Source organism: Coenobita brevimanus, chromosome 50 (assembly GCF_032717465.1).
Source record: "Coenobita brevimanus isolate Jiangsu-jjx chromosome 50, ASM3271746v2, whole genome shotgun sequence".
Taxonomy (NCBI): Eukaryota; Metazoa; Arthropoda; class Malacostraca; order Decapoda; family Coenobitidae; genus Coenobita; species Coenobita brevimanus.
In genome coordinates this window covers 52,216,221-52,231,265 of record NC_137003.1, presented here as the reverse complement: position 1 = coordinate 52,231,265, position 15,045 = coordinate 52,216,221, and the positions used below count along the sequence as shown (strand labels likewise).

The 15,045-nt window shown below is 47.5% G+C and overlaps 1 long non-coding RNA gene across 2 annotated transcripts in view; it reads left to right on the top strand.

The window, feature by feature from the left end:
- LOC145399837 (uncharacterized) overlaps window positions 1-15,045 on the top strand; it is a 61,958-nt gene continuing 46,913 nt past the window's right edge. For both annotated transcript variants that reach the window (XR_013897340.1, XR_013897341.1), the window contains exon 1: window positions 1-74. This is a non-coding gene — a long non-coding RNA (uncharacterized LOC145399837). The remainder of the gene's footprint in view (window positions 75-15,045) is intronic.

The window sequence follows — 15,045 nt, the reverse complement described above, 5'->3', positions numbered from 1 at the left end:
CTCATATAGTGCACTCCTTGTGACAGCTAAGGGAACTTCAAAGGTAAATGGAGTCCCACCCCCCTGCCTTGATAGTAAGTATACGAACTCAAATTCAAAATGGGTGGGGTGCCGGTGTATTGCGCATCACTTTTCCAGGGTTAAGGGAAATTGTAGGAAAAAATTTGGTGGTTTGACCTTGTGGAGAGGACAGAGAGAAACTAACAAGAAGGGGGAGGCCAAGGATGAGCTTGAGGGATGGAGTGGAGGGGTTTATGAGAGGGGTGTGAGCTTAGGAGGGCAGTGGAATGGCGGGGGACTGGGTGACATGGCGGCGATTTGTTTGTGGTCACCACTTACGGGATTAAGGCGTCTGACAATAGAAATTAAGTTCTTTTGGGAGTACTAGTGGAAAATTGTGCTGCTTTTCAGATCTTGAGGTAAGGTTTGCGGGGGTGACGACAAGGTAAACTTTCACAAGATTATAATGTGGGAGGAAGAGATGATAGCTTTGAGGTAAGTGGGAAAAGGCTGCTGCATCACTGGTTCAGTTTTTTGTGGCTGTCACTGGAAAACTGATAGCTGTAATTACAGGAACTTAAGCTGAAAATGTTAGGAATTGTGGAAGTTTTATAATAAAAGGTCTGTGTAGTAGAAGAATTATTTAATGTGTCTGGTCCATTAATATTTGTATTCTGAGAGGTTCTGCCACTTATAAACTTGTTTGATATTGTGGTAGGGGAAGTACCAACTGGGTTAAGGAGGTTTCTCCAAGTGAAAGACTAGCAGTGAAGAAGAGGGAGGAGAATGAGACTGAGTATGAACTGGGAGCAAAAATGATCTGAAAGGAGTGCATATTGAATGTTCGGCAAACAATGATAAAGCTGTGGTGTTGCAAGGGTAACTGTTAAGCACAGGTAGGTTATATAAGAATACAAAGTATTTGAAAGTTGCTAGAATGGGTGTGGGAACAACCCTAATTAAAAGATATGAAATTTTTTGAAAGGTTGAAGAAATGAAGTGATATGAAAGTGTGTGGGATGACTGAAAAGGGAGGGAAGGTATATAAATGGAAAAAAAATACTGAAAGGCTGAATAGGTATGGCAAAACCAAAGCAGTAGTAAGCATGATTGGTATTGGTGGTGTGCAGAGGAAGTGTGACCTAAAAATATGGTTATGCAGCGTGTTCTGTGTCCAGCTTCTTGTACTCAGAACAAGGGCACGGACTTTGGTTCTTTCGCTCAGGACCGGGCAAGAGCATTCAACAAAGGAACATGGCTCAAACACAGGCTAACCAGTCTTACACGTATATTACCATACAGAAACACAGTGCTATACACAATACATATGTCACAGTACAATCATTTATTGGCACATAAAGGTTTATATCAGGCTAGATCTCAGACAGGTGCAGTTGGCAGCCAGGTGTGGGAGGTGGACCATCTGGGGTGCGCTCTCGGGAGAGGCGCTCGTCTCAGGCTGTGTAGTAGGGCGTCCAGTTTAGTCTGTAGGGCGGAGTTGTGGGTGGCCCCCTTTTGGTGGGGCCCTTAGGTGTGTGGTGGTCCTTAGGACTGGGGCCAAACAGGGCTAATAGGCGTGCAGCTTGATGCCCGCCCTTGGAAGTGGTGGGAGTCTTGCTGGAGGGTCTGGGCTGGTCCTGGGTCATTGGGGCGTCCCTTGAGGGTTGGGGGCTGCGGTCTCATCAGGATGGGGGAGCCATCAGGGGCTGGGCCGCTCTCTTCCAGGGAGTCCAACAGCGGCTGGGGGCGTCGAGGGGATGGCTGCAAGAACAGGATACCCAGGATCATGATGGGGCCACTCCATGCGTCCTCCACCAGGAACTCTGCAGGGGAGCAAACTCCACTCCTAGTGGCACAGGGGGGGAGTACAAGGGGCATCTAGTTCGGCCTCTGGAGGGGCGGGCCAAGCCAGGGACACTGTCCTCGGTGGGAGCCTCCAGGGTTGTGGAGGAGGGAAGACCGGTGGTCGCTCCCTCAGCTTGGCAAGTCCAGTGGACGTTGCCAAAACTCCACCCCAAGGCAGTGGAAGAAGGAAGTCCTGTGGATGTTACCAAGGCTCCACTCCAGGGTCGTGGAAGAAGGAAGTCCAGTGGACAATACGAAGACTCCACTTGTCCCGGGTGCGGCAGGTACAGGATGTCCGGTGGACGTTCTGCCTGCAAGTAAGTCTGGTGAACATTACCGAGACCCTGGTGCCAGGGGAAAGTTGCAGTCGAGGGGAATCTGGAGGAAGTCCCCTCTATGGCAGGTCCGGTGGATGCTACCAAGGCTCTGCTCCCTTCCCTGGGACAACAGGTGGTGGAAGTCAGGTGGACGTTCCTCCGACGGTAAGTTCGGTGGACGTTACCATGCCTCTGCTCCCGGTGGTGGGTGGCAGAAGAGGGAGATCTAGTAGACACTCCCTCTACAGCAAGTCCGGTGGACGTTACTGTACCGCTACTCCTCTTGGGGTTCCTAGGTACAGGAAGACCTGTGGTCGTTCCTTCACTACTGGCAAGTCCGGTGGATGTTACCAAGGGCCTACTTGAGACTGGACTGTGCCAAGTCCCACCCTGATTCTGGCGAGTGTTGGTCCAGCTGAAGTGTAGTGCAGCAGAGCAGTGTACTCCCCGCTGGCTCCGTTGAGGGGAACAGGGGTGCATGGCGGTGAGGGACGTAGGCCCATCTCGCTCAGGCCCCATGTTCTCCCCCTGGGGTGGGTGCTTCATTCCATCCGCTTGCCATTTCAAATATAACATTAGCAGATGTGAAGGGGTTGCAGAACTGGAAGACTTGAAATTTTTAGGAGGTAAGTGCAAAGAGTAAACACAGTTGAGGGAATACAATGAATTGTGATGCAAATGTCCGTATAACAGGACACTTGGATGACAGAGCTGAAGAAGGCAGTAACTGTGCCTACAAAGCGAGTGCATAGTCTTAGAAAGTATATGGGAGAGGAGTTATCAATGGTAGACTGCCTGGTGTGTGAACAGAGTATAGTAGTAAAAAATGTGTGGGAAGTTCCTCAAGTGTGGTCATAAGTGGTACGCCCATGGATTCCCTACACCATTGATGTCTCTTCTGCACGTGGTGTGCATTACAGAGTGCTCTGTAATGTAGGTTATGTTGTGTGAGCTGGATGATGTCCTAATCTTGATCCTAGCTAGATGAACTTGACGTTGGGAAGGGGGGGGGGCTTGTAGTATAGTATAGTGATACGAGGTGCATGTTGTGCTATTCCAGTCTGATCAAGCAGACCCATCAGTTGCAGGCAAACAACGATCTTGTGCAGTAATGATGTTCCCATGTGGCTGACGCCACCTTGGTGTGGCAAGGTTCGAGGATTTGTGTGCAGGATAGGTTCCTGGGTGGATGCCATATTTGTCTCCACCCAGTCAATGAGGGCACCATGGTAGGCTCAACGTCACCGTTATTTGACTCTATGGTTATCATGCCGTTGGTCTGGCCACGTTTGTGTGGTTTTGGTGTTTCGTCATGTGTGATCGTCATATAAAGATGGGTGTTCTGTGTGTCTCACGTCAGGATATTCTGTAACAGGGAGAACTTTGGTTTCGGAGTGTGAGGTGTGAGAGTGGCACTGGTGATGTGCAAGGTGGTGTAGATGTCCTAGGATATCACTGGTGTGATCCACTGTTTATAAAGTAGAAAGAGTTATGTGTTCAAAGTTTGTCAGTTATTTAGTGTGCACTGAGTCAGGGTACACTGCTTGTCTTGTATGTGGTCCTTGAATATCTTGCTCTCTCACTCTAAGGATCTTGATGGTGGGCATGTGTGGCACAGGAATGTTGTTAAGAAATTTGTTTACCTATTTTCATGTCTGATACTGGTGCTGAGTGTACTGGTGAATTTGGCTGCAGTGATAGGTATTAAGAATATATGGAGTGGAGGGGAAATTGTTGAGTGCTGTGAAGAGTATGTACGAGGGAGCTAGGGCTACAGTGCGAGTGGATGGTGAGCTGAGTGAGTTCTTTGATCTCAATGTGGGACTGAAACAGGGGTGTGTGATGTCTCCATGGCTGTTTAATATACATATGGATGGGGTTGTAAAGGAGGTGCAAGGTAGGGCAGTGGATATGGGGGTGGCCCTAATGAATGAGGGTGAGATTTGGAAGCTTCCGGTGTTGCTGTTTGCTGATGATACAGTATTGTTGAGTGAAGATGAATGGGAGTTGCAAGGTTTGGTGAATGAATTTGGGACAGTGTGTAGGAGGAGGAAGCTGAAAGTTAATGTAAACAAAAGTAAAGTTATGGTGTTTGAGAGGAATGAAGTCACAGAGTGTGCAGTGAGGTTGGATGGTGAGGATATGGAGAATGTGAGTGCATTCAAGTACTTGGGTAGTGTGATGAGTAAGGATGGAACTTTGGGGGATGAAGTACGTGAAAGGGTACAGCAGGGAAGAAAGGTTGTTGGTACACTGAAAGCAGTGATGAGAAATAGGGAGGTGAGTATGGAAGTTAAGAAGTCACTGCATGATGGTATTGTGATCCCTACCCTGACGTATGGAAGCGAGGCGTGGACCTTGCAAGAGGGGAACAAGTCAAGAGTGAGAGCAGAGGAAATGAGTTACTTGAGAGGAGCATGTGGAGTGACGTGGAGGGACAGGTTGACGAATGAAGAAGTGAAGGAACGTTGTGGGGTAGATGTGGATGTGGTTGAAAAGATTAGGAGAAATACACTGAGGTGGTTTGGACATGTGGAGAGAATGGAGAATGAAAGACTGACTAAGAGGGTGTATGTAGGTGAGGTGGAGGGAGGGAGAGGGAAGGGTAGACCGAGGATGAGGTGGAGGGATGGAGTTGAGAGGTATATGAGGGAGGGGGGGGTGAGTTGGGGGGAGGGGAGTCAAATGGTGGGTGACAGAGTGACTTGGAGGCGTTTTGTCTGCAGCCACCCTTTGCGGGATTAGGGCGTCGGGCTATAGATAGATAGATAGGTAGCCTGTTGTCCTAAATCCATGACTGAGTCTTGTTCCAGCGTATGTGCTGTCTGCAGTATGGTGTGTAGTGGTTATGGTGATGTAATGCAGATTAGGCAATATTTGTGGGCATTTAATATGTAAGAATGTCATATGTGCAGAGGTTGAAAAGTGTGGTTGAATGAATGAAGTCTAGTATAACTCCCATTAGGGAAGGTCCATATTCATGAATTGCCAGGGAGTGTAACTTACACTTGTCTACCAGTTTTGCTGATGAGTCAGCATTTGGTGTTCTCAGTGTTGTATATTCTGGTGATTAGTTTGCACTGGGTGGTGATAAGTGTTATGCTAGGTGTTTTTAGGTTGACTTCTCGTCCACAGAACACTAGCTACTGAGCCAGGGTTCTCTTTCGAGACTGGAACTAGAATACACTACAAGAGGAACAGGGCATAAAAACTCTGGTCAGCCAACCTTACACGTGTATTATCTTATATTCATACACCACTGAATACAATGCAAATACAATCTGGGTACAGTGCACTATACAGGTTCAAAAGTTACTGTCTGGACTGGAGGACTCTGACAGGGCTGCTGAAGTCTCGGGCTGTTAATAGGTGTCGGCAAGGTGTGGGAGGGGTCCCGTCAGGTGTGCCTTCCCTCAGGGGGCATGGGACTACTCTCAGGGGCCGCGTTGTCTGGAGTGAGCTGCTGGGTGGCATGGAGAGGGGCCCTTTCCTAGTGAGGCCTCGGTGGGGAGTTCAATCCTTAGGGCTGGGAACAAATAGGAAGATTAGGCATGCTTGCCTGTGCCCACTCTGAGAAGTAGGACGCCGTCTGATGGGGCTGGGGAGGTCACGCCCTGGGGTCTTGGTGGCGCCCCTGGGAGTCCAAGGGCTGCAGTCTCTCTCGGGTTGCGTCGCTGTCACGGCCAGCCTGCAGCGTCCCTACCTTCAGGAGTCCGACAGTGGGTGGTCTCATCTGGGCGCCAGCTGCACTGAACGGATCCCCAGAATCACAATGGGGCCTCGCCAGACCTCCTCCAGGTGTAGCTCCTCCCGGGGACTGCCTCTGTGGGGAGAGTGGGAGGGGTGTCCCGCTCAGCCCCTGGAGGTGTGTGCCAAGCAAGTGACGTCCTCTGTGGGGAAAGACACAGAGGGTGAAGGGTGGGCAGTGACCGTACCCTCCCCAGCGCGTCTGGTGGCTGTCGCCGAGGTCCCTAGGGCGGCAGGTACAGAGTGGATGGTGGTCATCTCCTGCCTGCTGGTGCAGCTAGTGACCGTCACCGGCGCCCTGTTAGGTGGGGTGCGGCTGGTGGCCATCACTTGCCTGCTGGTGCAGCTAGTGACCGTCACCGGGGCCCTGTTAGGTGGAGCGCGGCTGGTGGCCATCTCCTGCCTGCTGGTGCAGCTAGTGGCCATCACTAGGGCCCTGTTAGGTGGAGTGTGGCTGGTGACCATCACTGAGTTCTTGTCCCCTGTGAGGATTGCGGGCAAGGTGCAGCTAGTGGCCGTCACCTGCCTGCTGGTGCGGCTAGTGGCTGTCGTCAAAGTCCTACTCGCGGGAGTGACTGCAGACCAAGGGCGGGCGGCGACCGTCCCTTCCTCAGTGCAACTAGTGGCCGTCACTGGGCTCTGCGGAGGGGGGGATGCAGCTGTAGAGAGGTCTGTGGTCGTCTCTTGCCTAGTGCGGCTGGTGGCCATCACTTGGATGCTGTCTGGGACTGTAGAGTAAGCCCCACCCCGAGCCTGGGAAGGCCTGGTCTAGCTGGAGAGTAGTGCACCAACACTGTGCAGGGCTCTTGCTAACTGCTGATGGTTGCGAGCCATTTGGCTCCTAAGGTTTCAGATTTACAAGCCAAATAAATTTTTAGTTGCCAAACTGACTACGAGCTGAAATATTTTACGAGCAATAAATATATTTATTTACACATTGTGATGATTAGAATCATATAATGAGGTTTTAAACATTCACAATGGCGACAAGGAAAGACTTAATAACTGATCACAACGTGTTTTGTTCATTTAAGTGAGATTTATTTTGTAGTTTACTCCTCGCCAAAGTGGATGTATTTTCTCCTCGCCAAAAGGCGACTTGCATGTAAAATTTGTTCGCCGAAGGGAAAAAATACTCGCATTTGCGAGCTGTGGCTCACCAAACATGAGCCCTGCTGTGTATCTCTCGTCGGGTCCGTTGAGGGGAAGAGGGGCGCAAGGTACTAGGGGACATAGGCCCATCCTGCCCGGGCCTTACGCACGCCCTGTATACCTCTCCCCCTGGGGTGGGTGTTGTGACATCCCTCTCGTGGTGTTTAGTCGGGGTGGGCATTTCACAGGGTATTTTATTGGTTATACTAATAATTTGTTTTTCCTTCCTCTTTATCTTCTGGCGAGAAAAAAGTACATTAGTGGTTGTTATTCTGTTTGTATTAGGCAGTATTTTTAAAGTTCTTAACAATCACTGAATTAGGAATTTGCATTGGTAGAGAGGAGCTGAGGGTTGTATTGCAAAGGTATGGCATGGGAGGTGTCAGGGAATGTAATCATCATTATTATCTCTAATAATGTGCTCCCTCCTTGGAAGTTCTGGACAGGATGGTTGTTAAATCGCCTCCAAGCTACCTTATCCTCGCATACTTTTCTCAGGCTATCACACTTCTCTTCCACTTCTTACTTTTTCTTTACTGTATTCTCCCATATTCTTCTTCTGTACACTAGGAGGTGTATGCTCAGGACCCCAACCCATCAGGCTGAAAGATCTACCACAGTTCCAGCTCCAAAGGAAGCAGTAGAAAAAACGCACGCCTTGAGAAGCCACCATCGGATAGCTGAGTATGAGTGTCCGCCCAAGGAGATGGGGAGCCGGCACACTTTGCAGCGGAAGTCCCTCTAGCCTGCATCTGCCACACCGTCCCCATCACAAACTGAGCCACCAGTACCAGCAACGACATGGGCGCGCCAACTTAGTGCTTACTAGAGGCAGCACAATCGAGCTTGCTAGACGTGGCTTGGCAAAGCAGAGTTCCAGTTTTCCATTGTACTTGCTATACGCAGCAAACCAAGCTTGCTAGATGCGGTTTGGCAATGCAGGAGTTCCAGACCATACACTCCCCAGAGTCCGGCAGGCTTCCCAACGTTACGCTGAAGCTGGAGCAAGTCTCTTTCTCTCTCTCTTTCATGTAGAGAGTGCCTTTCTATCCCTGGAAAATGAAACCCGGGGCAAGTAATATAAACTTGTTGTCCCAACTATCTCAGGTTCCTTCTAACTTCACTGCCAGACCCACTCTGGGTACTGATCATACCACTCCATCCCCAGGCTGAGATGGAGAGAAAGAGCCAGACATTGGGTCTCTACCTTTCTGGAGCCTGGGTCATAGTCTATCTCCCCCTTGGCCCTACCTCAAATAATTCACTACACCACAACACCCCCAACAGTTGTAGAAACAAAACCTGGCCCCATCCTTTACCAGAGAGGTCCTAGTGAAGGGTGTCTGTGTTATATGCAGGACGTTCCCCCCAGATCTCTCCTCCCAATTCCTACTCGCCCCAGTTGATCATTTCTTGTATATAAATCTCACATTATTGGAGTACATCAGAAAGATATGCATAATAAATAGGTTTTTACCATGAATTATATCGATATTACCATGCGGATATTTGCCTGCATGACAGTGAGAGCTTTCACTTTTCTCTGTGAAAACTAACATAAATTGCCATAACCTACAGTATGTATCAATTGAAAGGGAATTTACTGTAGACTGACATGGTGCTATCAAATTTCACATCTCTAATACTTTTTTTTTTTTTTACAAATATATTTCTACGGAAGGGTGTGCGATTTTTCCTTTTCAAACAACTTCTACTCGTCCTAATGGCCATTTAGCTATCGTATTTACCTTTATTGATCATACTACAATAAAGAGCAACTATTCAGCTTTAAAAATGGTGACACATTCATTAGTCTACCATAAAAGGTTAGTGTATAACAGCCAATGATGTACAAATATCGCTGTGCGATGGCATGTTCTATGTGCTCCTGGCTGAATCTGGCAGACACAATCGGCAGAGAGCCAAAAATTCCAAAGGGTTAACGTACAGGATATTGCCACTATAATCCATCTTTTAGGCGTTTAACAGTGCACTACTATACCTTATATATGCTGTAGTAATACTAGGATGCTACTGCAAATTTATGTATATCTAAATTCATGTACTTCCAAGTAAAATCTACTAAACTCACCATTTAAGCCTTGTTTAACCATGCACTACAGTACAATACCCTGTATATAGTAAAACTGGCAAGCTGCTGCAAATGCCTGTATTTCTAAGCAAATTTTATTTTTCATTAATACGGTATAGTTTTTATACAAGTTTTACACATTCCAAAATGAGTTGATGATAACTCTTGGTTGCATTAAACAATCCAGGTATAATGACAATACAGTGAACTCTCAATTAATTATACCTCTGAGCAGTAATTACAAAGCCAACAACCTGGTAGTATAAAAAAAAAAATAGTAGTACTAGTGTTATACTATAATTTTCTTAGTCCAGTGGGTTTCTTCTATGGGTTTTTTCTAAACAGGGAGGAACACCAAAGGAAGACTCAATACACCTTCAGAGTACAGGGTAAACACAGTAACTCCAGATGGCAAGGCGAAAGATTCATTATTTCACTGGTCTTTATACACAATTTTACATCCGAGATCGTGTGATCTATCTATACGAAATGGTCAGCTGGGACGAAGGGTAATTGGAGAGGGGAAATTTGGAGGGAGATGTCCTGTATATGACACTTAAACTTGCTGATGGGGTATTCGCTGGAAAAGGAAGGGGGTCAGGGTTTAACTCTATATCTGTACGGGTGTTGTAGTGTGGTGAATTAGTGATGATAAGGCTAAGGGGGAGATAGGTTACGACCCTGCCCCCAGAAAAGTAGAGGCCCGATGTCTGGCTCTTTCTCCCTCTAGTCTGGTGATAGGGTTGTGTGATTTGTGCCCAGAGTGGGTCTAGTGGTGATGTTAGAAGGGTCCCGAGACAGTCTGGAAAAGTTTATGTTACCAAGCCCCATTCATTTTCCAGGGGTAGGGGGGCACTCTTTACCTGTGGGAGGGGATGTGTGTGTGTGTGTGTGTGTGGGGGTAGGGGGAACTTGCTCTAGCTTCAGCGTCATGTTGGGGAAGCCTGTCGGACTCCGGAGAGTGCATGGTCCGGAACTCCTGCATCGACAAGCCACCTTTAGCAAGCTCGAGAGTTCTGCATCTAGCAAGCACACTGGAACACAGGAACTTCTTCTGCACTGCCAAGCCGCCTCTAGCAAGCTCAGGGGTGCCATATCTAGCAAGCACACTGGAACACTGAAACTCATTCTGTGTTGCCAGGCTGCATATAGCAAGCCCGGTTGTGCTGCCTCTAGCAAGCACCAAGTTGACAAGCCCTCGTTGCTGCTGGTACTGGTGGCTCGATTGGCGATATGTGTGGTGTGACAGTTCCAGGGTAGTGTTGGTCTGGTCGTGCAGGAGTGGGTTTTATCGTCTTACATGCCGGTTGCAGTAGACCCTGGCTTTACCACGAAAGTCAATGACGACTTGGCAACAATTCGGCACGTGTGTAATTTCAAAAGGCCCCAAGAATTTGGTTTGCAACTTGAGGTTAAGGGGCAACTGAGCAACCATGACTCTCTGGCCTACTTGATAGTGGTTGTCTGGTATAGCCCTGTCCTTCAGTAGCTCCTGGCAGGACTGCATGTGGTGGAGCCAGTTCTTGAGGTGTGAGAGTGGATCTCGGGTGGTGGAGCTAGTAAGTGGCAGTGCAAAGTGCCAAAATGGGAGTAGCAGCAGGGGATCTCCAAAGATGCACTCATGGGCTGTCATACCATCCGCTTGGGGACAGGTGTTCATCCCCCATTGTATGAATTTCACTTGGGATGGCCAGTCCTCAGTATCCAGGACGACTAGCCGGGTCCATAGTTAGTTAGCGCGGCTCCGATGGCTTCTCTCGCAGATGGTGCCTCCCTGGGGGTGGTAAGGAGAGGAGTGGGAAAGGCAGTACCCGAACAGCTGGGACAGTTGTCTTCAGACTTGGCCTGAAAATTCCAGGGCGTTATCCAAATGGAGGGCCTGCAGAAGGCCAAAGAAGCGAAATACATCAGTGGTGAGAGCCTCTGCAACTGCCACAGCAGAGTGGGACTTGGCGGGGCAGGCGACTAGAAATTTGGAATACGTGTCTACAAAGGTAATTACAAATTGGACCGAGGTTTTTGATGGAAGAGGCCCACGACTTTCACGGCCAGCAGCTGCCAGAGTTGGGTGGCTATTAAGTGTCCGGTGGGTCCTGAGGTTTGAGAGATGTCCTTCCCTAGGGCACAGGCCATTCAAGTTTCTATGACTCATTTGGTGGCGACTGAAGGATGTGGCGTCCAACAGATGTCCCCAAAAGTTTGTAACAACTTTTGCTGCCCGAGGTGGATCCCATTCCCATGAAGAAGATGGGTCAGGAGGTCATCCACTTCTTCCGGGTCCACTACTACATGACCAGAAGGGGTAGGTAGGTGGTCTCCTACCCTCGGCAACTTGGTAAAGATATGGTGAGGCATCCATGCCATTTTTTGGCTACTCTCCCACTGTCGCATTAGGGTGTCCTGTGGTGCGCTGTGCCCCATTTTCTGCATTATGAGAAGTGAATTAAGGGGAAGCCTCAACAAGGTATCTAGAATGGTGTGGAGTTTTCCGGGATGACATGAGATGTCGAAATTGAACTGGGCATAATCCGGGAAGGCAACTATTGGCGTTGTGGTGAGGTAGTGCTTGAGTGCCTCGAAGGCTTCCAGCCTCTGGGTAGTCCACTGGAAGGCCTCTCCTTTCTTTGTTATGTTGTGTAGGGGTTTTGCAATGAAGGCAATATTTTGGACGAATCTCCTGTAGTAGGAGGCTAGACCAAGGAAGGCATGGACTCCTCTGATGTCTGTAGTGGGGTGATTTTTGCGATGGCTCGCAGCTTTCCCGGATCTGGGGCGAGCCCTTCGCGTGAGAAGACATAGACGAGGAAAGTGGTGGACTCTTGGGCCAGATCACATTTAGACGGTTTGAGTTCAAGCCCCACTGTCTGTATACGGTGCAGCACCTGGCCAAAGCGGTCAAGGTGTTCCTTCCAGATGCAACTGAATACAATCACGTTGTCCAGGTAAGTGAGACATGCTTCCTAGGAGAGCCCTCGCAAGACTGACCCCATAAGGTGGGAGAAAGTGACCGGCCTATTACACAGGGCAAAGGGAAGGATGTTAAAATTTGTACAGTCAGCTGCTGCTTGTGGAGAAGGCAGTTTTGCTATGATGTTTGGACTAGATAGGCCACCATGTGCCATGTAGAGAGTCTAAGGAGTCATTGATACAAGAAAGGGTGGCATTTTTTATGGTCATGTTGTTAAGCTGGCGGCAGTCGACACAGAACCTCATACATCCGTCTTTCTTCTTTACTAAGACTACGGGGGAAGACCATGGACTGTTGGAGTTTGCTAGTATCCCCACTTTGAGCATTTCTTGGACCTAGCGGTCTTCCTCTTGGCGTTGTGTCATTTACTGTCAGCGAGACACCTGGCTTAAAGGAGGTCCAGTAGTTTGAATGGGGTGGTGTAAGACCTTGGTCTGGCCCAGATCTCCCGGAGACGAGGCGAAGACCTCCTGGTATTGAAGAATTAGTTGTTTCAGGTCCTGTTGGTACTGTGGAGGAAGGTGAGACGGAATGCAGGGCAAGGAGGGGGTGCTGGGGTCAGGCATGCCTGTCGCACCCGGTGACTCTACCATCTACACCGTACATGTGCAAAACCTTCCACAATCCTTCTCTGTCTACTTTGTCGTATGCTTTTTCCAGATCCATGAATGTCATTAACACCTTATGGTCCTTCCCACATGCCTTCTTCTCTATCTGTCTCACTGGAAATATTTTATCCACACATCATCTGCCACTCCTAAAGACACCCTGATCATCACTCACCAGGACTTCTGATATCTTTCTTACTTTTTCTATAATATTCATCCATATACCTTCCCTACAACATTCAATAAACTTATGCCACGATAATTCTTGCACTCATTTCGCTCACCTTTATTTTTGTACAGGGGTACAATCACACAATCACAGCCTTCTTCTACTCTGCTGGCACAGTTTCACCTGTCCATGCCTTTTTACATATCTCCAACAAGCACTTCATTCTGCTCTCTATACTACACTTAATCAGTTCTGCATACACCTCTTCAACCCTAGCTGCTTTCCCATTTTTCAGCCGTTTCACAGTGTTCTTCACCTGGGCGAGTGTCACATTTCCTATCACTGCATTCCTTCTCTGCACATCCCTACAGCCAATCATGTTTACAGCAGCTCTGCTCTTTCTATTCCCATTCATCGAGCTTTCAAAATATTCATTCCATCTGGTCTTTACTTCATCTTGGTGGGTTAATAATCTACCACTTGCATTTCACACTTTCACATTTCTTTCCACTGTCACTTCTACATTTCAGCACCTCTTTCCTGAAAAACTTCCTACTTTCTGAGTAATTTGCATTCATTTTTCTCCCTAGATCATCATTTACCTCCTCCATTTTCCTCTTCACTAGTCTCTTTACATGCTTCTTGCTCTCAGTATATTCGGTTCTTATTTCAATTGAACCCATGTCCTGTAATCCCTCTAGCCACTTCTTCCTCTTTTCACGATGAAGTACGACCATAAATTTAGAACATGTACTGAAGAAGCAAGAGCAATAATAAAATACTGTACTAATAAAGATGACTTGATCACTGGTATAGAAAGAATTACTGTAACTGGATGAAAAATGGTATGTGGCATAATAATTCCATGGCTATCATCATGGTCTAGACCAAAAAATAGTAATTTTTGCCACACACACACACACACACACACACACACACACACACACACACACACACACACACACACACACACACACACAAAACTATGGTCGTACCATTCTAAAGTGGCGGTTTGGGTGGGGCACGAACCTCTGTACAGTGTTGCCACGTTTTCCATACTCGCGATGCCTCTCTCTCTCTCTCTCTCTCTCTCTCCTGGGGGGATGTGCATCACCCTAGGGAATTTTGTTTCTTTTATGTCTTATAAACTTGTGCTTTCATTTCTTGATTTTTTTATATTATTGTTTTACATATGACGCCAGATGACCTCGGTGTTACGACGCTTTTTCATTCAATCATTCTCGCCCTCCTTCCTTCCCTCCCTTCATCTTTCCCTCAGCTTGACAATGCACTCAACACTGCCCCTTGCCTGCCTTCTCTCTCTCTCTCTCTCTCCTGGGGGAGATGTGCGTCAATTCTGTTTCTTTTATGAGTGACTTATAAACTTGTGCTTTCATTTCTTTATTTTGTTTTATTATATCTAATTATGTTTAAAAATATTATTGTTTTACATATGGCGCCAGATGACCTTGTTGTTGTGGCGCCATGATTTGTTTTCATTCAATCACTCTCTCCCTCCTTCCTTCCCTCCCTTCCTCCATCTCTCACTCAGCTGCACTCAACACTGCCCCTGGTCTGCCTCCCCCCCCCCTCTCTCTCGTCTGTGGTATTTTAGGATACATTTTGGTTATTTTCTTTTACGTTATAATGTACATATTGTAAATTTGACTTTATTTCCACACCACCCAGGAGGTTAAAGTCTTGGTGCGTTTTTTTTAAGAGGTGTTCCCAAACAGGCCTATTAATCCTCTATCCCTCACAGATGACCAGGTCGGACTGGGTGTGTGTGAGTGTTGCCCCTCACGAGGGTTTAGTGTATATATTTTTTTGCTAAGAAACTGGCATATATTTGCTTATATTCCTGCACATTATCTTATAATCATAATTGTGACATTATTACCAACCCCAGAAAGATGGTAACAGCCAATAAAAGTGACTACTTTTTTTTAAAGCAACACTGTAAAATAATTATGCCACGTTTCTGTATTGCCGTATAAATATTTTACGGATAATCAGTTTCCTGTTCTTTCATATATTATAATACACACGTTACCATGATATTCTTATGTGTTTATCTTATTGTGATGCCTATTACATTTATCAGAGCCGTTCACATAGCGGGTATGGAACACGTGGCACCACTGTAC